Source organism: Aethalodelphis obliquidens, unplaced genomic scaffold, assembly GCF_003676395.1.
Source record: "Aethalodelphis obliquidens isolate GAN/ISIS:26980383/991018 unplaced genomic scaffold, ASM367639v1 scaffold11, whole genome shotgun sequence".
NCBI lineage: Eukaryota > Metazoa > Chordata > Mammalia > Artiodactyla > Delphinidae > Aethalodelphis > Aethalodelphis obliquidens.
The window spans coordinates 13,190,136-13,214,385 of record NW_020837955.1 but is presented as its reverse complement, the minus strand read 5'-3'; the positions used below and the strand labels follow the sequence as shown (position 1 = coordinate 13,214,385).

At 41.6% G+C, this 24,250-nt stretch overlaps 1 protein-coding gene and 1 long non-coding RNA gene across 2 annotated transcripts in view; one reads left to right on the top strand and one right to left on the bottom strand.

Annotated features, from left to right (window-relative positions):
* The window catches only part of PLCE1 (phospholipase C epsilon 1), a 317,648-nt gene that overhangs the window by 130,770 nt on the left and 162,628 nt on the right, over nucleotides 1–24,250 (bottom strand). The window lies entirely within an intron of this gene.
* LOC113623227 (uncharacterized) lies at nucleotides 13,288–14,900 on the top strand. Its single transcript, XR_003433832.1, has 3 exons — nucleotides 13,288–13,405; nucleotides 13,542–13,667; nucleotides 14,621–14,900. It is a non-coding gene; the product is annotated as an uncharacterized LOC113623227 (long non-coding RNA).

Here is a 24,250-nt window from a genome sequence, read left to right as displayed (position 1 = left end):
CTGGGTTATAATCGTACTTTTAAAACTAATATTAGAGGAATGAGACTACCTATGTCACTGATGTGGCCCGTGGCTAGTTAATAAACCAGGAGATGAAACCAAAAAATAAAAAAATAAAAAAAACAAAGAACCTTAGTCTGCCATATTGCCAAAGGCAATATATAAAGATCTATGTAAAGGTCTAAGGGTGAGAGAGACCATGGCTTATTTAGGAAACTGCAAGTCATTGCCGATGGCTGTAGCATACATTGAGAGAGATGGAGCATCACTGTAGAAAATGAAGGAAGCTTTATTTTCCAGAAGGCACTAGAGAACAGGTGTGGCTCATGAAGGAACAATGGGGGTGGTAGGAGGATCCAAACATATACGTGAAGAAATGTACAGCCTCAACTTTTGGGTCTCCCAGTGGATCTAGGCAATCGCCCCACCTTGAAGGAGGGGAGTCTGGGCCAAGTCTTCCCTTGAGGGATGCTGCTATGAGAGACATCCACTTAATCCTTGGTTCCTTTCTTCCTTTCTGGTGATCAGAAAGCCCTCATCTTGCCTATGAACTGCCATTCCCAGGAGCTGTCCACAAATTGTGCAACCCAGAAATATCCAGAAAAGCCTCTACACTGGATAAGTACTTTTCCTTGATAACTCTTCACCCAATGCCCTGTGGCTTTCATAACTCCCACCCCTAGAATTCTGCTCCCTCCCTCAGGGTTAGCACTTGTTCAGAAACTTTAGTTTAGGTGCAAGCCCGCGGAAGAGCCTTGGGCTTGGCCTAGAGCTCAGCAAAACCTGCCACTTCCCATGGATTTCCCTTTTTGCCTTTTGGTCCCTATCAAAAGGTCTTTATTGCTGTGTCTCATACGCAAGTCTAGAGTTTACCAAGTAATCTCACAAACTCTCTTAACGTAATGTGAGGGAGCCATGATAGGTTGGCATGGCTAACCGTATTTTTCATAAAGCTTGAGTTAAATTGCTACGAGATTTGCTGAAGAATCCAGCTTGTGAGTGGTCAACCCTGGAACTGGTAAAAGCTGAGAGAGAATCAGAGGATTCTGGCTCCTTGGCCAGTACTCGGCGTTACACCAAGCTGAGCCTGGGTCACCGTGGATGTGCTCTGTGTCCAGGGGCCAGCCTTATTAGCTGCCAATGTATCTCAATGGGGTTAAGAAATGTTAAGCAGAAATTCCTTCATTCACTCATTGAGTGCCTACTATGTGCCAGGTTTTGTTTCAGACTACACTGATGTTGGGATTCAGTGAATAAGAAAAGATCCTTGTTGATACTGAACATCCTAGGAGAGAAGACTGATAAACACTACTATAATATGGGTGGGGGAGGGGAAGATATTGGATGGAGGTTGGAAAGGTGTAGTATTACATAGCTTTTTTTTTTTTTTGCGGTACGCGGGTCTCTCACTGTTGTGGCCTCTCCCGTTGCGGAGCACAGGCTCCGGACGCGCCGGCTCAGAGGCCATGGCTCACGGGCCCAGCCGCTCCGTGGCATGTGGTATCCTCCCGGACCGGGACACGAACCCATATCCCCTGCATCAGCAGACGGACTCTGAACCACTGCACCACCAGGCAAGCCCTACATAGCATATTTCCTCAAGTCTTTCTGCAAAAGTCTTCAAAGCTTTACCATCCAGGATGCTCTTGGCTTGGTCACCCTAATCCTTTTCTGGCATCTCAACAAGAGCTACTCACCTAGCTCTTGCACCTCACCATTTATTAGCCCTTTGCACGAAGTAACATATTTTAATTTTTACAAAGAACACTGTCAGGCAAGCGTGATTACCCCCATTCTATAAACGACAAATTGAGGGTCAGAAATGTTAAGCAATTTGTCTAAAGACTCATTGCTACTAAGAGATGGGGCTGGAACTAAAATTCAGCTCTGACTCCAAAAGTCTACCATCTACTATGGTCAACATTTTGAGAGATCTTCTGCAGGAGAGAAGGATTCCCCTGATTTCCTGCTGAGTCTGTTTCTCTGTTTTTCTCTGTTACACACATACACACACACACACACACACACACACACACACACACACAGTCTTTTCCGGGTAGGGAGAGAGGTGGTTGAAAAGTTAGGCACGATTATACCTTACCGGAATCTGACTTTAATGAAAAATAGAATATAGTACTTGCATTATATTTTGATGGTAGCTTAGTATGTATGTATGTATATATTTACAAAGGTAAAACCTTTGGGAGAACCTGCCACATAGCTCTGCTTCTGAAATGTTATTTTTCATTCTCACTCTCTGTGAGTGGTGGTGTGATGGGCACAGACTTTCTTGGAAGGCAAAACAAAAACTTAAACATGCATACCCTTTGTCTTAGCAATTCCACTTCTGGGATTTTATCTGACAGAAATTCTTGCAAAAATACAGACAAAGTGAGGTAAATTCATAGGTACTAAAATTGAAAATTTAAGTGAAAAAAAAAGCAAGCTGGGAACAATGGAATATGAACCTATTGGAGGAAAAAGAATTTTTAAAATGTAGGTATATGTTTGTATCTGTCTAGTAGATACCAAACTAATGAAAGTGTTTATATATTGCACAGTTCTGTTTCATTGAACTTTTTTCTAACGCAGGTTTGACAGTATTAAAAAATATATCAAAATGGTATCTGAAAAATTCATCCAGAGTACAAAATTCTAATCTTCTCATGGGCACAAACTGGTTTGGCATTTGAGCTGCTCAGATCTTTTCCATATATTGCAATACTGGTTTTGAAAAATTTCTTCAAATTACAATTAGGGAAGAAAGTACGAAAAACTTTTATTATATCTACTCTATACATTTTTCTTTGATTTGAATTCATTTTGTAGACAATCCCTTAATTTTTTTAACTTAAGCACTGGATTCATCAACTCCACATTTAGTAGCCTTTGAGTGATACAATTACAATTATATAAGATAAGACAGGAGAGGAAGGATGTTGATTTCATTTTATGAAAGATTCAGAGTTGGCTTAAAGACAATCTCAGGCAGAGTTGAAAATTGCTTTCAACAGGGAAGTAATGGGTTTAGAGAAACGTTAGTTAACTGGTGATTCTTTCTCATTATCTGTTATTGGTTTTCAGAGTAACAATCAATCTTGCAACAAATGTGTCTGGTTTGTCCTCAAAACTGCATGATTTTACAAGTTCACAAAATCAATGAAGCATATTATTTCTAAGTTGTACTTTAAAAAAAAGAAAAAACCAATATGCCTAGGTTGAGAATTAAGCCATATTCAGATAAAACTCCTTATGGGACTGAAGAGCCTCTTAGAAGAAAAAAATCTGACAGAATTCTTATTAATAAAAAGTAACTCTGCACCCTGATTTCCAATGAAATATGAGCTCACTGTGAAAGTATAAAAAATTTAGAGACATATACAGAAGAAAATTAAAATAATCAATAATCCTACACCCACAGATAATCTTGCTAATATTTTTGTTGTAGCATTTCACATTTTTTCTATATATATATATATATATATATATATATATATATATATATAACATTTACAAAATTAGCATCAGAACACAAACTTTTTTTCTAAACTTAAAACAAAAACCCAACTTACTCTATAGTGCACATTTCCCCAACTCTAAAACTAGTTTTCTAATATTGGATCTTAATGGCTCTTTAGTAGTCAATGTTATGTTTAACTATTTTTTATTGTTAGAAATAAAACTGTGATAGAATTTGTAAATATACCATTATATGTGCTTATTATGTTTCCAAAAACATTGAAAGAGAGAAAAATTCCCTGCCCACACTGGGAAATTTCCAGGGAGCAGTAATTTCTTTTCTTTTCACGGCACATTAACCAAATGTTTTAGCGGTCTCTCTCATTGATCACCAATCTATTTCTGATGATTTTGGGTAAACAAAATTAACTGAGCCAAAATTCACATGGTAAGCTATAATAAGATGCCATGCTTAAGAGGAAAATGGCATTACTGACTCCAAGTTAATAGGAGGGAAACTCTGGAGTGTCAGTGACAATCTAATGCCCTTGTACCCAGCAGCACATTCCTGATGGCCAACCCAGTAGTTCTAGAACACAGCCCAAGCAGGCCACCTGAACTCCAGAGTCTGATCTGGCTGAGCTACTTAAACATATACTAATTACCCTTAAGGGATTCTGTGTCTCTATTTTATAATTATAACCATCAATAATAATAACACTAAATAAATTATAATATTATTAAATATATAATAACCACTACTTACTGTACACTAAGAACTGCACTAAGCTCCCTAAAGAGGTCTCACTCGGTCCTCACAGCACTTTACGCCATAGCACCCTATGCTATTACACCCATGTTAGCTGACGGGGACAGAGGTTACAGAACTTGCTCAATATCACCCTGCGATTAGCGATGGAAGCAGTGCCACATCAGTCTAACACCAAAGTTCAGGCTCCCCAAATCACCACCCTACACTGACTTGAAGGATTTGTTCCTCTCAGTGTTTCTGTACAACTGACAATCAAATGTTTTCCCAGTGGTAGGTAAATGAGGCAGGACTTGGACCAAATGCTTGAGCTGGAAGGACTACATTCAGGAATAGTTGGGACAAATTTTCTACACTTTACAAATCAGGAAGCTATGCCTCTGAGAGGTCAAGCTTCTTGCCCAAGGTCATGGAGCTGATTATTGGCAAAATTGGCCCCCAACTCCCAGTCCAGGGTATTCCCTCTCTACTCCACTGTCTCCCCTACTTGCTGTGGTTAGAACCTCCAGTGCTGTAAACTCTTGGGGGGAATCTCCCCCAGAAGGAGAAAACAGAGAAACAGAGAGTATAATCCAGTGGTTATGAGTGAGGTCCTGGGAGGTGTGGGGCTGCAGCCCACCTCAGGCACTGACTTGTGGCATGACCTCGGGTAAGTTCTCTACAACCATGTCACCGTGATGATAGGGAAATTAAAATGAGAAAATGCATGTAAAACGTTTAGTGCATATTCAGCTCTCAGTAGTTAGCTGTTTTTTATCATCATGAATTCATCATTTGAAAGAGGAAGAAGGAATTCTGGGGCCTTTGATCTTAGAAGCCAGATGGAGAGACTTAGTCATATATCAAACCATTTCAGGCTACGGAAAGTTTTGCTTTGTTTTTATAACCTGCAACTTGTACCCTCTGGTGTGGTGCCCACCAATAATCAAACATTTTCAAAAAATCCTCATTTATTCATAGGAAAAGAAATATCCATCACATCTTGCCATGCATTGTAGTAATGGATTCCCTAATTTAAAAAAAGCCATCCCCTACCCACCCCAAATTTGCTGTTCTTAGCTCTGCAGCTCTTCCCTCTATGAAGAGAACATTCGTATCCCTTCTAGCTTGGCATTATCAGCAAACTTCATCCAGACGTCCGACTAGTCTCAAGAGTTAAATCCTTTCATGCTAAAATATTGCTGAGCTATGTATGTCCATTCTTTTTTTTATTGAGATACAATTCACATACCATAAAATTCATTTTTGAAAGTGTAAAATCCAGTGGTTTTTCAGTATGTTCACGGAGTTGAACAACTCTCATCATAGTCAGTTTTAGAACATCTTTATCACCGCTGCACATTAGCAGTCATTCCCCATGGCCTAACCCACATCAGCCCCCAACAACCACTATTTTCTGTCTCTGTGGATTTGCCTGTTTTGTTCATTTCCTATAACTGAATTATACAACATGTGGCCTTTTGTGTATGGCTTCTTTAACTTATAATCTTTTCAAGTTTAGTCAGTGTTATAGCATGAATCAGTACTTCATTTCTTATTATGGCTAAATAAGATTCCATTTTATGTATATACCAAATATCATCTATCCATTCATCAGTTGATGAACATTTGCATTGCTTCCACTTTTTGACGATCATGAATAATGCTGTTATGAACATTCGTGTAAAAACTTTTGTGTGGGTAAATACCTAGGAATGGAATTGCTGGATCACATGATAACTCTATGTTTAGCAGTTTTTGAGGAATGCCCAAACTGTTTTCCACAGGGACTTCACCATTTTACATTCCCCCGGCAATTTCTCCACATCCAGGTCAACATTTGTTTTCCTTAATTTTTTTTTTTTTTTAATTATAGCCATCCTAGTGAGTGTGAAGTGGTATCTTACGGTTTTGATTTGCACATCCCTAATGACTAATGATGTTGAGCATCTTTTCATGTACTTATTGGCCATCTGTATATTTTCTTTTCTTTTTCCTTAATATTTATTTATTTGGTTGTACTGGGTCTTAGTTGTGGCTCACCGGCTCCTTAGTTGCAGCACATGGGCTCCTTAGTTGCGGCATGCATGTGGGATCTAGTTCCCTGACCAGGGATCGAACCCGGGCCCTCTACATTGGGAGCGTGGAGTCTTACCCACTGCACCACCTGGGAAGTCTCTGTATATCTTCTTTTGAGAAACATCTATTTAAGTCCTTTGCCCATCTTTGAATTGTGTTGTTTTGTTGTTGAGTTTTTTATCTATTCTGGATATTAATCTCTTATTATATATATGATTTGCAAATATTTTATCCCATCCTGTGGGTTGCCTTTTTACTTTATTGATAGTGCTCTTTGATACACAAAGTTTTTTTTTTTTAATTAATTTATTAATTTATTTATTTTTGGCTGTGTTGGGTCTTCATTGCTGTGTGTGGGCTTTCTCTAGTTGCAGTGAGCAGGGGCTACTCTTCGTTGCCATGTGCGGGCTTCTCATTGTGGTGGCTTCCTTGTTGTGGAGCACAGGCTCTAGGCGTGCGGGCTTCAGTAGTTGTGGCTCGCGGGCTTAGTTGCTCTGCGGCATGTGGGATCTTCCCGGACCAGGGCTCGAACCCATGTCCCCTGCATTGGCAGGCAGATTCTTAACTGCTGCGCCACAAGGGAAGTCCAAAAGTTTTTTTTTTAATTGAAGTATAGTAGATTTATAATATTGTGTTAGTTTCAGGTGTACAGCAATGTGATTCAGTTATATATATATATTTTTTTCATATTATTTTCCATTATAGGTTATTATAAGATATTGAATATCACAAAATTTTTAATTTTGATGAGGTCCAATTTGCCCATTTTTCTTTTCTCGACTGTACCTTTGGTGTCATATCCAAAAATCATTGCCAAATACAATGTCATGATGCTTTCCTCCTATGTTTCATAGTTTTAGGTCTTTGATTCATTTTGAGTTAATTTTTATATATAGTGTTAGGGAAGTGTCCAAATGCATTTTTTGCATGTGGACAGCCAATCTTCCTAGCATTATATTTTGAAAAACTGCCCCACTGAATGGTCTTGATACATTTGTTGAAAATTATTTGACCATACATGCAAGGGATCTCTATTCTATTCCATTGGTCTACATGTCTGTCCTTATGCCAGTACCACACTGTTTTGATTACTGTAGCTTTGTAGTAAGTTTAGAAATTGGACATGTGAGTCTTCCAACCTTTTAACTTTTTATTAAAAAAAAATTATTTTGGTTATTTTGGGTCCCTGAAAGTCCATGTGAATTTTAGAATCAGCTTATTGATTCCTGCAAAAAAGGCAGCTGGAATTTTGATAGGGATTGCACTGAATCAGTAGATCACTTCGGGAAGTATTGCCATCTTAACAATATTAAGTTTTAAATCCATGACCACAGGAGATCTTTCCATTTATTGATGTCTTTTAAAATTCTTTCAACAATGCTTTGTAGTTTTTAGTGCACAAGTCTTGAATTTCTTTTGTTAAATTTATTCTTAAGTATTTTATTATCTTTGACGCTGTTGTAAATGAAATAGTTTTTGTAACTTCACTGTCAGATTGTTCATCCATGGCTAGTGTATAAAAATACAACTGCGCTTGTATCTTGCAAACTTGCTGAACTCATTTATTAGTTCTAATAGTATTTTAGTAGATTCCTTAGGTTTTTCTATATACGATATCATGTTATCTGAGAATAGAGATAGTTTTACTTCTTTGTTTCCAGTTTGGATGCCTTTTATTTCATTTTCTTGCCTAACTGCCCTGGCTAGAACCTCCAATAAAATATTGAATAGAAGTAGTGAGAATGGATATCTTTGTCTGGTTCCTGATCTTAGGTGGAAAACTCTCAGTCTTCCACTATTATGCATTATGTTAGCTGTGGGTTTTTCATAGATGCACTTTATCAGGTTAGGGAAGTTCCCTTCTGTTCCTATTTTGTTGAGTGTTTTTACTGTAAAAGGGTATTGGGTTTTGTCAAATCATTTTTCTGCATCTATTGAGAAAATCAAGTGGTTGTTGTCCATTATTCTATTAATATAGTGCATTACTTTGATTTTCATATGCTTAACTGTACATACATTTTATATTAATATATTGTGTGTGTAAGCACAGTCTGAGAAGAGCTTTGTATGAGACCAGCAGACATTTATTGTCTAACTGCAGTTCTGACCCTAACTTGGACCTGTACATTGGACAAGAACAGATGGCAAACTGGGACATGGCTGTAACCATGACTCCAAATCACAAACACTCTGATATTTTTAAAAATTATGTTTGTTTTAAAGAAAGGAAATATATATTTTAAAAATTCATGTTGAAAATGTACTCTTTATTATTGTTTGTTATTATAATCACATTTTCAACCTGTGACGATATGAGCATCAATTAAAATAGCTCTATGACTTAAGAGAAAACTTGTGCGTGTTATTTCTGATTTAGAACATATTATTGCAGAACTGACCTGTACCAGACTTTGGGTAGGTCAAAGTCACTTAATAAGAAAAACACATACCGACCTGGAATTTTTTTTTCCCATAAAAGGCAACACTAATGGTACTGACAGCATTACTTGCTAACGTTTTATTAAGTATCTCCTTTAGTCCTATCAGTGACTCTGGCCTGACTATGATTAAGTATTCCATTTTACAGCTGAAGAAACTCAGAGAGGCTAAGGAACTTGCCTAAATATTCACAGGTAGTTACGTAGTGATGCCAGGATTCTGACTTAGACTCATTTGACTCCAAAGTCCATTCTCTTCACCATTTCTTGTACTCTAGGTACCAGAGTTAAATTTATGCACGAACTCAAAACTCATTTCCCCTTTTCAACTAAAATGGGACCAAAACCTGGAAGGCATTAGGATTCACCATGTCCCACTTGTTGACCAAATGCTATTTCAAGTCAAGTACTCAGTAGGTACTTACCATGTGAATTCAACCTATGGGATGTATCTAATCTAGTAGTGGACAAGGCTGTACAGGAACTGCTTTGTATTTAATTATGCAATTAATAGCTTTTTGACTATGTTTGATGATTTAAGCAGAAGATCTTTGCTGACAAAGTCAAAGCCACCTTTAACAGGAAAAAAAAAAAAGCTATGCCGAAGTGGCTAATGATAGATTTGAGGACATTATGATTTGGTGCATTAAAATCACCATGCCATTGTCATGTAGAGGGAGCCTGGTAATCTACAAGTCTAAGCCCCACACCATGGACCTCCCCTGAGTCCTGGCTCAGGACACTACCTGATCTTGGCTCTCCCCTTACCTCTCCAGCAACAGCACTGGCTTCTGAGTCTCCTTGCAGCTCCTGAGACTGAACTCTACAGTCTCAGTTCTCTCATCTCTCTTTCCTAGAAAAGCTCATCTCAAGCTGCAGCCATCACAGCTAGGCAGATGACTTTGCAAATGTGTAATTCCAGTTCTGACCTCTCCCTCAGCTCCAATCCTGATGCTTCTATTCGGAGTGTCTATGTGAACATCCCAGCACCTCAGAGTCAAGCTATGCAAATTGGATCTAACTTTGCCCTTTCTTTTTAGGGCACCACCTTTACTTCCCCAGATCCAAAATCTTGGAGGCATCTGTTATTCCTCCTGGGCTGATTTTGCACCCACTCGTCCACCAGTTATTTCCAGAATTAGTCCCTTCCATCCCATTTTCACTGCTTTCTCTCAATTCCCACCTGCATGGATACCTGTATCAGCCTCTTGACTATCCTCTACTCTGAGATACTGAGAGGAATCCTCACAAAAGCCTTCTTAGACCAAAGCCTAGGGGATAAGTAAGGCCATTTGGCTCTGTGAAGTGATGTCCATGATGGCAGTGGGAGGTGGAAGAAGGGTGGAGGCAGCCCAATAAAATGTGGAAAGAAAACACACACAGGTTTCATCATGTCTTGGAGAGACCTCATAATTCCTTCCTGAGGTCAGTTCCTCTCTGATTTGGTATAAAACAGTCATAGGACCTGGAATAACAACTGTCATCCTCTGTCAGAGCAGCAGAGACAAAGGAGGTACTGGTGCCCATACCTGGACATAAACAGTTCAGACTGCCCAGCCTCTGTATCTGTGACCCTGAGCCGGAGTGCTGCCAGCTCTGACTGGGCAAACTAGGGCTGCATGCCTGGGAGCGTTGGGCACCTTCATTCTCATGCCTCCCACCAGAGGCATGTGGTAAGGAGGTGGTGAAGGGGGAGCCCTAGGCTTCACATGCAATGCGGAAGAGCGCTCAGGTGCCCGGGCTCTGAAGTGGGACAGAACCAAGTCCAAATCCCACTCAGCCACTCTCTAGTTGCTTAACCCTGTAATTAATCTCTCAGAGTGGAGCAGGCCATCTGCTCAGCTTCCTGTGAACTCCCAGCTGGAAGGAGTACAAAACACCAGTAAAGAAACAAGAAGATGGGGAAAATTAATTTTCTTAAACTCCTTAGAAGTGAAATATCATACGTGGTTGGGACAAATACTCTGGCAAACCTCTGAAGTTGGAAGGGGGTGGGATCACTATGAAGTCCCCAAAATGCCTTTTAAAACAGAGACACCCACTTAGCCTAACCATAGGGCCTTGGTTTGTGGACAGGGACAGGCAAGCTGGGGGCCAGAGGGAATAGCTCAGGACAACAGCAGGTAAAGCCACCAGCTATCTTCCCCCTTCTCAAGCTCTTCTTAAGCAACTGGAATTTGTAGGGGTACCAATTTATGGCCCCTAAGTCTCAGTTTTCTTATCTTTGAAATGGGGATCACGAGCCTACCTCACCAGGTTGCTTTGGGAATTACATGATGTGTACACAAAACAGTATAGTGGCTGGGCCATTAATAGAAGACCTACATGTTTCCACATGAACTCTGGGAAGGTTGTCATATGCCCAAGGAATGTGTTATTATTTACTTGTTTATAAGCACATGAGAGTTGGCAAAGGGAGAGAATAGGTCATTAATACACAAAGGACATGTGGCTTTTCATTCTGTTGAAGGCCCAATTACTTACTGGTCTGTTATTTCTTTCAGGGTGACTTCCTTTTTGTCTACAGTTACAGATATAAATATAAATAATACAAAGAGATTTTATTTTTTAACAGCTGGTGGATCATATCTAATCACTCTGTAAGCTCTTCACCTGAAGGAACCCAACTGGACCCTTGCCCTCTCTGAAGGAAGAATCCTCTCTGGCCACTCTGAGTGAAACTTACAGCTGTTGACCACCAATCCTGGGCACCAAAGAGAACTCTCAAACATCTTTGTCAACGGGAAAGACCTGCGGTCTTTTCAAGGTGACCTTGAAACTGAATGAGACCAAGGGATTGAGGACAGAAGGCAAGGGAGAAAAGAGTGTTTGCACCATTAGTGAGTGGCACAGCTAGCACTGAACCCAGGATTTTTACCTAGGAATTTTGTTGTTGAAATAATGCAGATTCTGATTCAAGAGGTCTTGGTGGGGTCTGAGATTTCTTCTGGTTCTGGGACCACATTTTCAATTGCAAGAGGGTTGGTGTTGCTAAAGCACTTAGAACAGTTTATGGCATGTAGTTCCTGATTCAATAAATGATAGTTATTATTGTTTCTATTACTCGCACTGGTTGAGTTACGTGTAGCTCTTAGAAATAGGGCAAGTGCCTTTGGGTTTAGAAATCCATTTTCTGGGGACTTGATTGGCTCAGACCAGTGCCCCAGGGTTCAAAGACGGACTCAAATAGGCTGGTGAACTGACCACACCAAGCTTTGAAGATGCCTTCTGAGCCAAAGATCAGAGCTTAAGGGGAAGTGGAACCAACAAACAGGAGAACATTTTTTAAAAGGCTGCCTCCTGTGTGTGGCAGCAACCAAAGGGTGCTGCCGCAGGGTGGGGCTCTTGTTCTGTGTGCAGCAGGTGGGCTTCCCGCTCCAAGACCAGGCGTAGGCCTGGCATAGAAGCTTTTGGCCCTCAGAGGATGAGTTAGTTCTCCTTAGGCAAAGGTGTGTGACACAAAAGCCATGAGATACAGAAAGGTCCCTTGAGGAGGCTTCCAGAGGTAATCTAGAGTCTTGTTACTCAACATGAGGGTCTTGGCCATCAGCAACTGCATCATTTGGGAATGTTCTGGAAACTCAGAATCTCAGTCCCTGCCCCAGACCTAGTAAATCCAAATCTGCATTTCAGCAAAGTCCCAAGGAGATTCAGATGCACATTACTATTTGAGAAGCACTGCTTTGATGGAGTTTCATTGTAAGTAGGGTGGCCACAGGGAAAGAAGCATCCAGATATAGCAGAAAATAAGCCCATTGACTTCACAAACCCACACCCAGGACCACAATCATAGTCATTACTTATCATCACAATTATCTGCAGCAGTTAACAACAACAGCTTAGTTTTATAAATGGCTTAGAGTCAGGAAATTGAATGCCCCTACATTGCTTTGATTTATAGGATAAGCCTATTATTTCCACTTTGTGGATACAGAAAACTAAGGTTCAGAGAAACTGAATAATCAAATAATCAAAAATTCATTTTCAACATAGGAGCCGAAATTACAATTATGTTATTCCACCATAGGTCACTTCATAAATACATAGTTTCTCATTAATTTGTACTAAATTGAGCAGTAGAAGAAGTTAGTCTTAATAACAATATTTTTAAAGCAATGCAGGCTTTTTGCTTTTAGGTCCAAAGTAATAAAGGTACAAGAGTAACCTTTTTAAAAAAACAATACCACCAGAATTTATGTCCAAGTTAAACACTAAGCAGTCACCTTTGGGTATGATATATGTGATACAAAGGTGCTCTGGGTAGCCCTGGTCCTTTCTTGGTGCTGTTTTCAGAGTCTGTAGTACTGTTGTTTGGACCTCCTATAGCTTATGTTTCTATGTGCAACTCCCTCCCCGCAGGGCGCCTGCAGAGAGGAGAGTTTAGTAACTGTCACTGAATGAACAGATGGAGAGATTGATAAACACAAAGGAATGTGACACAGCCTAAGGCCAAAGGAATCTAAGTCCTGGGCTTCCCCCTCCCCCCACTGTGGACAGATGAGAAGGTTCTGGAAGGGATGTGGCATCCATGTCGGCAAGCAGACTTTTCCTCAGATAGCTAGTGTAATCTCTCCAAGTCCACCAGACATTCAGACAGAAGCAAGGAAGAGAAGAACAGGAAGTCCTTCAAATGGAATCCACTGGCAAGGCTGATCTTTGTGACCCACTTTTGATATATGAGGTAGTCTGTGCTTTGCTGAACATGTCTGTTACTGGACATCTGTATGTCCATCCCATCCCCTATCCACTTCCCTCCCTTTCCCTTCTTCTATCTCTTTTTCCTCCCTCATATCCTTCTATCCTTTTTTTTTTTTTAGAGGAAGACTTTGCATTCAAAAAAATTCCAATTTTCTCACAGCTGAGGCAGAGAAGGAGAAAAAGGAATTTACCTGTGTATGATCCACCTGAGCTAACTGGGAAGATGAGAGAGACCTTCGAGGCAGGTGACGTGCTGTTGGTGGTTGATGCAGCCTGGAATCGTGGGAAGGGATGGGGGTGGATGGGAGAAATGAGCTCTGAGGGCAAGAGCCAGGAATAGCTCTGTCTGGACCCCCATCCTCCTGAGGTCTGCCTTGACCCAGGGGCCACCTGCAGCTCCAGATGGCCTCCAGACGAGGGCACCCTCCCCAGCTCCATTTCCCACAGTTCCCTCCATGACCCCTCCCTCCTGCCAAACCTGACCCCTTGCTATTCACTTGGGAGAACCATCCTGATCTAAGCCTCTGTTCTTGCTATTTCTGGAATGTCTTATTTGCTCCATCTCCACCTTTTTTTGTTTATTTGTTTTGGACAGTGCGCTAATCACTTTATATTCATTAGGTTCATTGATTTTATCCTGTTATAATTTTCTGAGGCAAGTATCTGCATTGTCCCCATTTTACAGGCAGGATGATACAACTTAGAAAGGTTAACAGAAAGGTTAAGTAATCTGCCCCAGGTCACACAGCTTGTCTGTTGTAGATCTGGGATTTAGGTATGTCTGTTACCAAAGTGCACACTCTTAATCACTAATTTTTGCCTCATATGTGTCACAGTACAGTGTAACCACATATTCGAATGTCAGTCTTTCTGTCAACTAAATCAATGACTCCTAGAGATGAAGGACACTGCCTTTTTTCATTGTTTTCATCCCTGGCTAGGACAAAGCCATGGCCAGCACTCAGCACATGTTTTCATAGTGTGTTATATTACCTTATACTTCCTAGAGGTGGGCTAGAGACAGGGTAAGAGCTTAAGAGGTTGGGAACTTACCAAAACCCTGTCTATGGAAAATGTGAATGCTCTCTGGAACTTTTCCAATCCAGTTCCTGAACATGAAACACACTTCCAGATGGTCTAACTTGGGCTTTAACATCTCATTAGCAGAAAAAAAAAAAAGGTACTGTATATGTTTTAGGTTCAGAACACAATCCATTTCTGGGTTTGCAACTGAGGTGTTGAGAGATGCTACAGAAAAGGACAAAGACCGAAGAGCACGCAGTTATATCAGACTGGAGTGAATCAGTGAAACAAGATATTAACCCACTTGAAGACCCCTGAGGCCTCCAGCCTTTCCCCTTGGATAACTCTGAAAGGCGTCCAGTGAGTTCCAGTTTGGGCAGGGGTTTGTTTATTCTGCTTGGTTCAAATCAGGGCTATGGATCCCTCATGGTTTTCATGTCCCTAAAGGTTTTCCACATTTGGGCAAGATCTGTGCTTTATGGAAGCCCGAGGAGGCCCCGCTCCCAGCCCCTTGGGCTGAGCCGACTGCGTCACCCCTTGGCACAGATGCAGAGGTTTTCACAGTGGGGCTGTGTCATAGTAAAAATGCCTCCATTCTTAACCAACCGTAATTTTTATTACATTTCATTTTTCTCCCCATGATGCTAAATTTTCATGACCAATCTTTTTCCGGTAAGCACTGCCCTGTGCCAACGAAAATTGTGTGGGTTCACACTGGCTTCTGGCCCTTTACTTTGAGTGCACCATTCCTGATCCGGGAATACTCATGCAAGTTTGTAACTACTACTCTCCCTCCTTCCGAGGGTGTCCCACCTCCAGGCTCTTGACCTATACCATGTTTTTGTTGGTCTCTCCTTCCTAAAATTCAACCTGCTTAAGAGCCTCTGATGGCTTTCTAATGCTTTAGGTCCAAATTTTCACCTTGTTCTCTCCAAATTGTGACCACATCTACCAAATTAGCCTTACGCCTCACTGCATCCGCCCACAGATCATTGCTGAGAATCACTTCCTCATTGTTTCCCAGGCGCTGTGCTCATTCCCACCCTGTACTTTATCTCGTGCCTGGAATGAGACCCCCAGCAGAAGCCGGTTCAAAGAAGACTTTCCTGCTTCCAGCCCAGCCTCCTAAACCCATGAACTGAAATCCTCCCTAGCATACCATCCAGGGCACACAAATGTAGCTGTCTGCAGGGTCAGACGGGTGAGGAAATGAGACTTGAGCTGGGAGGGAGACAACCCAGTGGCGGGGCCAGGTATATGGGAGAGCAAGCTGGTGTGTCTTGCCTGGGGGTGTGCATGCACCAGGGCCAGTGCAAGGGGCCAAGGGAGAATGGTGGCCCAGAGGTGTCAGAAAAGCCAGAACTCCACATTTTAATGCAAAATTTCCTAATGTAAAAAAAATACTGCAGCTGTCAAAGAAAAAGCCACATAGCCTGAATTTGGCCCACAAGGGAGTTTTTGCTCTCCTGGTCAAAGCAAGACACTGCTATGACTCAATACTCAGTGAGTTTGGCTTGGGGTGGGGGAGTGTTAACAGTCCCCCTGGGCCTGCAGGGGGGAGTGTCTTCAATCCCCCTTTCTAGTCCACACCATAGCCTGTCTTCTAAACTTCTTGGAATACAGTTCCCAGAAAGTAGAGAAAGCTGGGTCACTAGGTTATTCCTCCTTTGCCCACCTCCTCAGAACAACCACACAGCACTACAGCTCATACAAGCTGCGTCTCTCTTTCAGAATATCATTTATTTTCAGATTCAATAGCCTCGACGGTTTTAAATGTAAACATTTTTATTTGGGGGTAAAGAGGCCTAGAGAGGCAGTGTAAGTGGGGGCATCTCTAGTTGATTTTTGTCAGAATCATCCTTTTGAAAGAGAAATCCTATTGTGTCTCTTCTTCTGTTTAAAATTCTCTGATGGTTTTCCATGGCTCCTAGGGATACAGACAGGAGCCCTTAACAAGACCCTGCACTATCTGGTAGTTTGTTTTGCCTCTCTGTGGCTTAGTTTCTTCACATGTAAAAATGTAAGTCTTAAATTAGATAATATTAAAAAAACAAAACAAAAAAAACACTTCTGAGAGTGCCTGGCCCACAGTGAGTACCCAGTACCTGTTAGCCTTTGTCACTCAGAGTTCTCCTGACTTTTCTGAGGAAACCTTCAAATCTCCACCCTCCACTCAAACCTCAAACTTGCCATACTCCCGGCTGCCATGGGGCCTTTGCACAAATGATTACTTCTGCCTCGAACACTCTTCCAGCTCCCCTTCTCTTAGTTAATATCTATTGGACCTTTAGCCCTCAGTGGAAACATCATTGCCTTCTCTGCCTGGGTTTAATCCCCCTTTTAGAGGGTCTCACACAGTCATGGCCCTTTCCCTGGTAGCATGTACCATGGCCACAACTTGTCATTTATTTTTGTAATTACATGATTCCCTACTGGTCTTTAAGCTCCATGTGGGTAGGGAAAATGTCTGTTCTATTCTTAATACCTGGCAGTGCAGATGTTTAATAATACTTGCAAGGTAAATGAATTTCAACCACTAGCAGCCTGTTCTTGGTGTGCTGGGGTATGATGACCACAGAGAAGAGGGCCTTCCCCAAAGATAGAGAGAAAATAGGGGCTCCTCTCTCAGCGTGAGGGCTGTGGAATGGAGATGCCCTCATCTCTTTGCTCAGGAAAGAGACCCCAGACCCTTCAAAGCAGGGCTAATGCAGAGACTGGAGCCTCTCCTCTTTACTCCTTTTCTCTTTTCTCAACAACAGTGTGGGTCCACTTTGCAGAGATAAAGCCCTAAGGAGCACTTGCCAACAGGCCCAGGGGTATGAGGGCATATAGAGCAGTGACAGAACCAGACGACAGAGAAATCATTCCATGGCTGTCTGCCTCACTGTGGGATAGGGCAGGACTTTCCTGCTCAGAGGCCTATGAAGATCAAATACGCCTTGTGTGGCTCTCATATGGTCTGTCTTCTGCCATATACCTTTAGTCACATACTGAGCAGGGCTGGGACCAGCCCAAATGATTTTTGTAAATGATGTTTGAAAAACAGCCATTGCTGGTAAGTTAACCTTAGATATTCGTGATGCTCACAGGCTCAAATCAGATGGGTTCAAATGTGCTCTTCTGGTTTTATTTAGTACAGGTAACTGTGTGTTAGCCTAGAGTTGTGCACAGGTATTCATTTACTCATTCATTCACTCAACAAATATTTTCTGAGACTTCCTCTCCCGTTTGGTTGATTCTGTGCTATGACTGCTGACTCAGCTGTAGAAGGGAAAAGCCTTCCACCCACCCCCATAGATACCCATATCAAAGAATGCCTGAAATAGCCTTGAAGTCCTTGGAGGTCTCTAGGTCAAGGAGACAGCAGGTACACAGAGAAGTGATCAATTTTGTAGTCAGACGGACCTGTGTTCAAATTGGGGGTTCCATGTTGTACTTATACATGTATGTACACACACACATGCTCAGGACAGGCTGAGATTTGAGTGGGAGATAAAATTGGAGGGTTTCCTAATGGTTAAGAACTTGGATTGGGAATCAGACAGACTTGGGACCAAATGCTGGGTTTGCCCCACTAAGCCCAGTTAAAGGTTTTGGTTCTAGAGTCGGCAGTCCATAAGCTCAGATCTTATGAGCTGCCAGAGTCTCTGAAACTTTTTATGCTCTCAGTTCCCCTCCATGTTCTCAGATCATCCACAATATCTGCTTGAAATGGATTTTAGATGTCTGCTTATTAATGTAAAAATGTGTTTCTCTGTATAAACTGGGGACCCACGACTGTTACCAAGGGTGTTTCTGGTGACTGTAAAATTCACAGGTAGAGCCTCAGAGGGGTTGAAGCATCCATTTGTTCAGGCTATCATAGAATCATTTATGGGATTAATATTATAGAAATTGTTCTCTAAAAAGTTTGTTGTTATAATGAAATACAGAGCTAAAAGACTTAAAATACCAAATATGTACATATTTCCAGTTGGCAAAACATTTTAGACCTTCCAGAAGATGGTAGAATCTTCTGTTAGAATTTAGTCCATTGAAAACTAAACACTCTTAAAATACCCTCTTACTACTTTAACTGTACTAGTTGAGTTTCTTGGTTTTAAGACTCAATTCTGACAGAAGTTCAAATAATGACTCAGACTATCCTGAGATCTTCTCTTTTTTTCCTCTTAAATATTTGCTACTGACCCACATGTTATTATAAACAAATTATAAGCATTTTCCATTATGTTCTATAAATGTTCCCATGGACAAGAATTTTCATAGCTCATTTAAATGAGGTTTTTGTTCGTTAAACAATTTAAAACACTCAAGAGGATTAGGTACACGTACTGAAAAAAATCTCATTTAATTTTATTGTAAAGAGTAATCCATCCATCTTCATAAAAATGTACAAATTCTAACTTGAACACTAAATTTTATACCAATCTTAGTAGACATGGTGCCCAATCCCAGGAATAAATGCTTAGCATCTTTTCTACTCTGGAGGGAAGAGAGATGATATCAGCAGAGAATGAAGCTGAAACAACAGAAGCATCATAATATAGGTGAGGGCTTGTTTTCCTTGGTTAAATAGATATTCACATTTCTCCAGGCTCTAAAATGGTTTTAGAGACCTCAGACTTCACTCAAGATGGTACAGGGACTTCCCTCTGAGCCCCTACATCCTGTTCTTATCTCAACTACAGCATTTATTTACGGTCCTAAAATTGCATGTATACCTGTCCATCTCCTCCACCATCAGGTGACTTTGTCTTATTCACTGTTTTATCCTCAGGGCCTAACACCGTGCTTGGCACATAGAAGATGCTCGACAAATATTTGTTAAATGAATTAATGAGTGGCCTGATGCATGAGTCCTAAGGCAAACCATACAGAGGGGCAGCCTCCAGCCTCTAGATACCTCCTTTCAAGTGTCCCGTAAGATGCTACTTCTCTGAGCCCATAGCCAGGGAGACCTGGCTAAGAGCAGAGACTTACGGCTACCAGGGGATAAGGTGGCGGTGGGAGGGGGGGTACGGGGGAAAGATAAATTGGGAGATTGGGATTGACATAGACGCACTACTATATATAAAATAGATAACTAATAAGAACCTGCTGTATAGGACAGGGAACTCTACTCAATACTCTCTAAGGGCCTATATGGGAAAAGAATTAAAAAAAAAAAAGAATGTGCATATGTACTGATTCACTTTGCTGTACACCTCAAACTAGCACATTGTAAATAAACTATATGCCAATAAAAATTAAAAAAAAAATAAGAACAGTGGAGGGCTGGCATTTCACAGTGTTGGCAAAGGGTGGCAGCAATCATCATTACCACCATCATCACCCTCAGCATCACAGCATCACTGTAACATTTACTGAACACAAATTAGATGCCAGATACTACGCTAAGTTCTTCATATACATTATCTCATTTAATCCTCAGAACAACTCTGTGAGGTTGTTGCTCTTATTCCTGCTTTAAGGTGGCAGACACTGAAGCCTAGAAAGGAAAAGTCACCTATTCAAGATGACACAGTGTTGAAGTCAAGACTCGAACAAAAGACAGAATGATGCTCCTGTTCATATCTTTTAACCATGAAGCAACTCAGAGGCTGAGAGTCCTACAGGACAAAGAGAGCCCCAGATAATACTTGTCTTATTGATTCTGAGCCCCTCTCTCTGCTTGCTTCAACAAAGCCTCTGTCCCCCTTCTCATTTGAATGTGAGCCCCAAATGGTCTTCATTATGGCTGCAGAAAACAATACCATTGGAAACAAGAGGCTTGAATCCATCAGTCTTCACACAGGTTCCAAATGCCTCTTTTTAAACGTCACTCATGTAGTAGGTGTACATGGAAATTAACATTCAAATAGTAAGGATGGATAGGAGGTGACAAGTAAGAGGCCTCTCTTGGAGGTAACCATTTTTGCATGATTCTGTCTATTCATTGGCAGTTATCTCCTAACTGTAAAAAAGATTTTCATCCCATTTAAAAATATATATTCTCTTCCCTTTCAAGAAGAATACTTTTTTTTTTTTTTTTTTGCGGTACGCAGGCCTCTCACTGTTGTGGCCTCTCTCGTTGTGGAGCACAGGCTCCGGACGCGCAGGCTCAGCGGCCATGGCTCATGGGCCCAGCCGCTCAGAGGCATGTGGGATCTTCCCGGATTGGGGCACGAACCTGTGTCCCCTGCATCGGCAGGCGGACTCTCAACCACTGCGCCACCAGGGAAGCCCAAGAAGAATACATTTAATCACCTCGATGAAAGATGAGGAATTTGGCCCATTCTCCCCATTACTGCAAGTTATATTTTTTTAGTTTTATTTTCCTATTGGTAACTGTATGTTTCCGCTTTAAATACTATTATTAATCTTCTCTCTTTACATTTCAATTTAAATGTATTTCTTAACTCCCCCAAGGTTATTCATCTGCTCTTTATCCTTCTCTAAACCTTCCTCTTTCGGGATCAATGTGGTGATTTCTTTTCTTTTCTTTTTTTTAACATCTTTATTGGAGTATAATTTCTTTAAAATGGTGTGTTAGTTTCTGCTTTATAAAAAAGTGAATCAGTTATACATATACACACATCCCCATATCTCCTCCCTTTTGCATCTCCCTCCCACCCTCCCTATCCCACCCCTCTAGGTGGTCACAAAGCACCGAGCTGATCTCCCTATGCTATGCGGCTGCTTCCCACTAGCTATCTATTTTACGTTTGGTAGTGTATATATGTCCATGTCACTCTCTCACTTTGCCCCAGCTTACCCTTCCCCCTCCCCATATCCTCAAGTCCATTCTCTAGTAGGTCTGCATCTTTATTCCCGTCTTGCCCCTAAGTTCTTCATGACCATTTATTTTTTTTAGATTCCATATATATGTGTTAGCATACAGTATTTGTTTTCCTCTTTCTGACTTACTTCATTCTGTATGACAGTCTCTAGGTCCATCCACCTCACTACAAATAACTCAGTTTCGTTCCTTTTTATGGCTGAGTAATATTCCATTGTATATATGTGCCACATCTTCTTTATCCATTCATCTGTTGATGGACACTTAGGTTGCTTCTATGTCCTGGCTATTGTAAATAGAGCTGCAGTGAACATTTTGGTACATGACTCTTTTTGAATGATGGTTTTCTCAGGGTATATACCCAGTAGTGGGATTGCTGGGTCGTATAGTAGTTCTACTTTTAGTTTTTTAAGGAACCTCCGTACTGTTCTCCACAGTGGCTACATCAATTCACATTCCCACCAACAGTAATGCAGCGATTTCTTATTCCAGTTTGTTTTGGGAAAACATTTACTTACTAACGTTGAAAAGTCACCTTTAGGACTTTTTGATTTAAAATAGTTATGAATTCAGTTTTATACGTGGTATGCAAGCTTTGGGAGGAAGGCTTGGAATCCAGTTACTGTTGTTTCTTTGGGTATAGAGTTTCAAGTAACTATCTTGCAAAATGAGTTTCAGGAATATGGCCCACTCTGAGTTTCTGTAACTAGGACTTGACATTTTTATGATCAGCTCAAACAGAGGAACTCCAAGTGACTGGGTTGCTGTCCTCACCAACCATCTTTCTGAATTCAACGTTAGGATTTAACCAACCCTTAATTTCTTGATTTCTTAAAGCGATGGGAAGGATGGATGGGCATATGATCCAATAATTCTATTAATTTTTGCCATTAGTAACACGATGGAAGGATTTGAAATTATTTTTTTAAAGATAAATTCATGGTAATCTTAAACCTAACTCCGTTTAACCCCACTACACCCATTCAGTCTCCACATTCTATTAATTCTACTTCTTACTTACACCCCTCTGCTGCTTCCCAAGGATTTCGACTCTTTGGTACAGTGAACAGTCTGTGCACTGCACAAAAGTCCTTACCCAAGTGGAGGGGAGGTCCGAGATCCAGCCCGCATGCTGTGCACTAAATGATATGTGTGGGTATGAGCCTGCATCACCCTGCAGAGAGTGAGGAGGGGGCCTTTTCGTAATTTTTACCAATTACTAAATGTGCCAGCAGCACCCTACCTTGCCTTAGCAACAGCCTCCTAAATGCCTCCAGTTCTCACTGCTCTTTCCTTCCATCCACCTTCCACACCAAACATACTCACCTGAAGTATCAGAGACCCTAATTCGGTGGGTTTGGGGGTGAAGCCCAGAAAGCTATACTTTGGACACTCAGGCTGGGCAATTCCGATGCAGGTGGGCTAAGGGTGACACTCTGAGCAGCCCCACCCGACACTGCAGCCAGATGGATCTTTCTAAAAACACAGTCTGCTCACATCACACGCTTCCTTAGAACCCTTCAGTGTCTCTCATTACTTACAAGGTAAAAGCCAAGCTCTTTATCATAAAATACAATCCCATGGAGACGTATTTTCTCCCCCCAGCCCAGCTCATGCCTTCCTACTTACTCCCTGCATGCCCCAAGATTTGGCCAGAACAGCCTGGTAGACCAGCAGTCCCTGAACACACCGTGCCTTTTCCTGTCTCATGCCTTTACACCTGGGTGCCCCGTTCCCTCTGCCAGTTACCATCAGCTCCCCTATCTGTCCCTGGCCCTCCCGGAGGAGTTTCCCTTATCAGTCAACACCCCAGGTCCCTATTCCAACCTAGCAGACCTCTCTCTTCACAAAGCCCAGCTGGGGTCCACTGCGGAAAGAACAGGAGATTGTGTTTTTAATGGGGTAGTAAGCTAGGAGTGAATGGGCTGATACAGTTAGGGGGGCTCTGCACCCCCAGAGGCAACAGTGTCTGAGGAGGAGGGGAGAGGAGTTCAGACAGGGAGCAAGAAAGACCCCAGAGATAACTCTGCAACCATTCCAGCACCTTCCACTGACAGTAGCTTTTGAGACACTGAATATAGCTTTTGTTCCTGCTTGGAAACTTCCTGAATGTATTTGTATTTTCATTTTGTATGAGTCTGGTATGTTAGTGCAAACTATAGGTAAATTAGTGTTTTCTTTCTTTGGTTCTAAAATGATCTCATTCAGTTAAGTGTTGCAAGGAACAATGATTACATGTTCCTTGATTCTGTGAACACATCTGCCACTGGAATCCACGAAGGTTTACGGACTGTCTGTTCTGTGCCCGGTCCTGTGCCAGGCAAGGTGTTTGTGGGAGAGGAGGATGGGGCCGAACAACTAAAACAAAGCGGAAATGGACAGTGCCATTGGAGAGCTGCAAACATGTCTCCCGCACGGCTGTGAGCAAAGGCCTTGGAGAAGCTTGACCTGGGTTGGCTGCCCACACTTACTATCTGGGTGACCTTGGGCAAGTCACTTAACCTCTATGAGCTTCAGTTTCCTGGTGCTAATATTTCTTCCTAACAGGATTGTCAAAAAGACTGTCTTAATTTCTTAGTGCTGTCATAACAAAATACCACCACTGGGATGGTTTAAAACAATGCAACTTTATTCTCAGTTCTAGAGGCTAGAAGTCCAAAAGCAAAGTGTTGGCAGGGCCATGCTCGCCCTTGGACTCTGGTCAGAATCTTTCCAGCCTCTTCCTAGCTGCCAGTGGTGGCCGGCAGTCCTTAGCGTTCCTTGGTTTGCAGGTGCACCACTCCAATCTCTGCCTCTATAATCACATGGGTGCTCATCCCAGAATGGTCTGTCTTCATCTCTTCTTTGGATAAAGGAGACCAGTCACTGGGTTTAGGGCCGATTCTAACTGAAAGTGACCTCATCTTAACTCGATTACATCTGTAAAGATCTTATTTCCAAATAAAGTCCCATCTGTAGGAACTGGGGTTTGAACTTCAACATATTTCTTTCAAGGGACACAAGTCAACTCACAATAAGGACTAAATG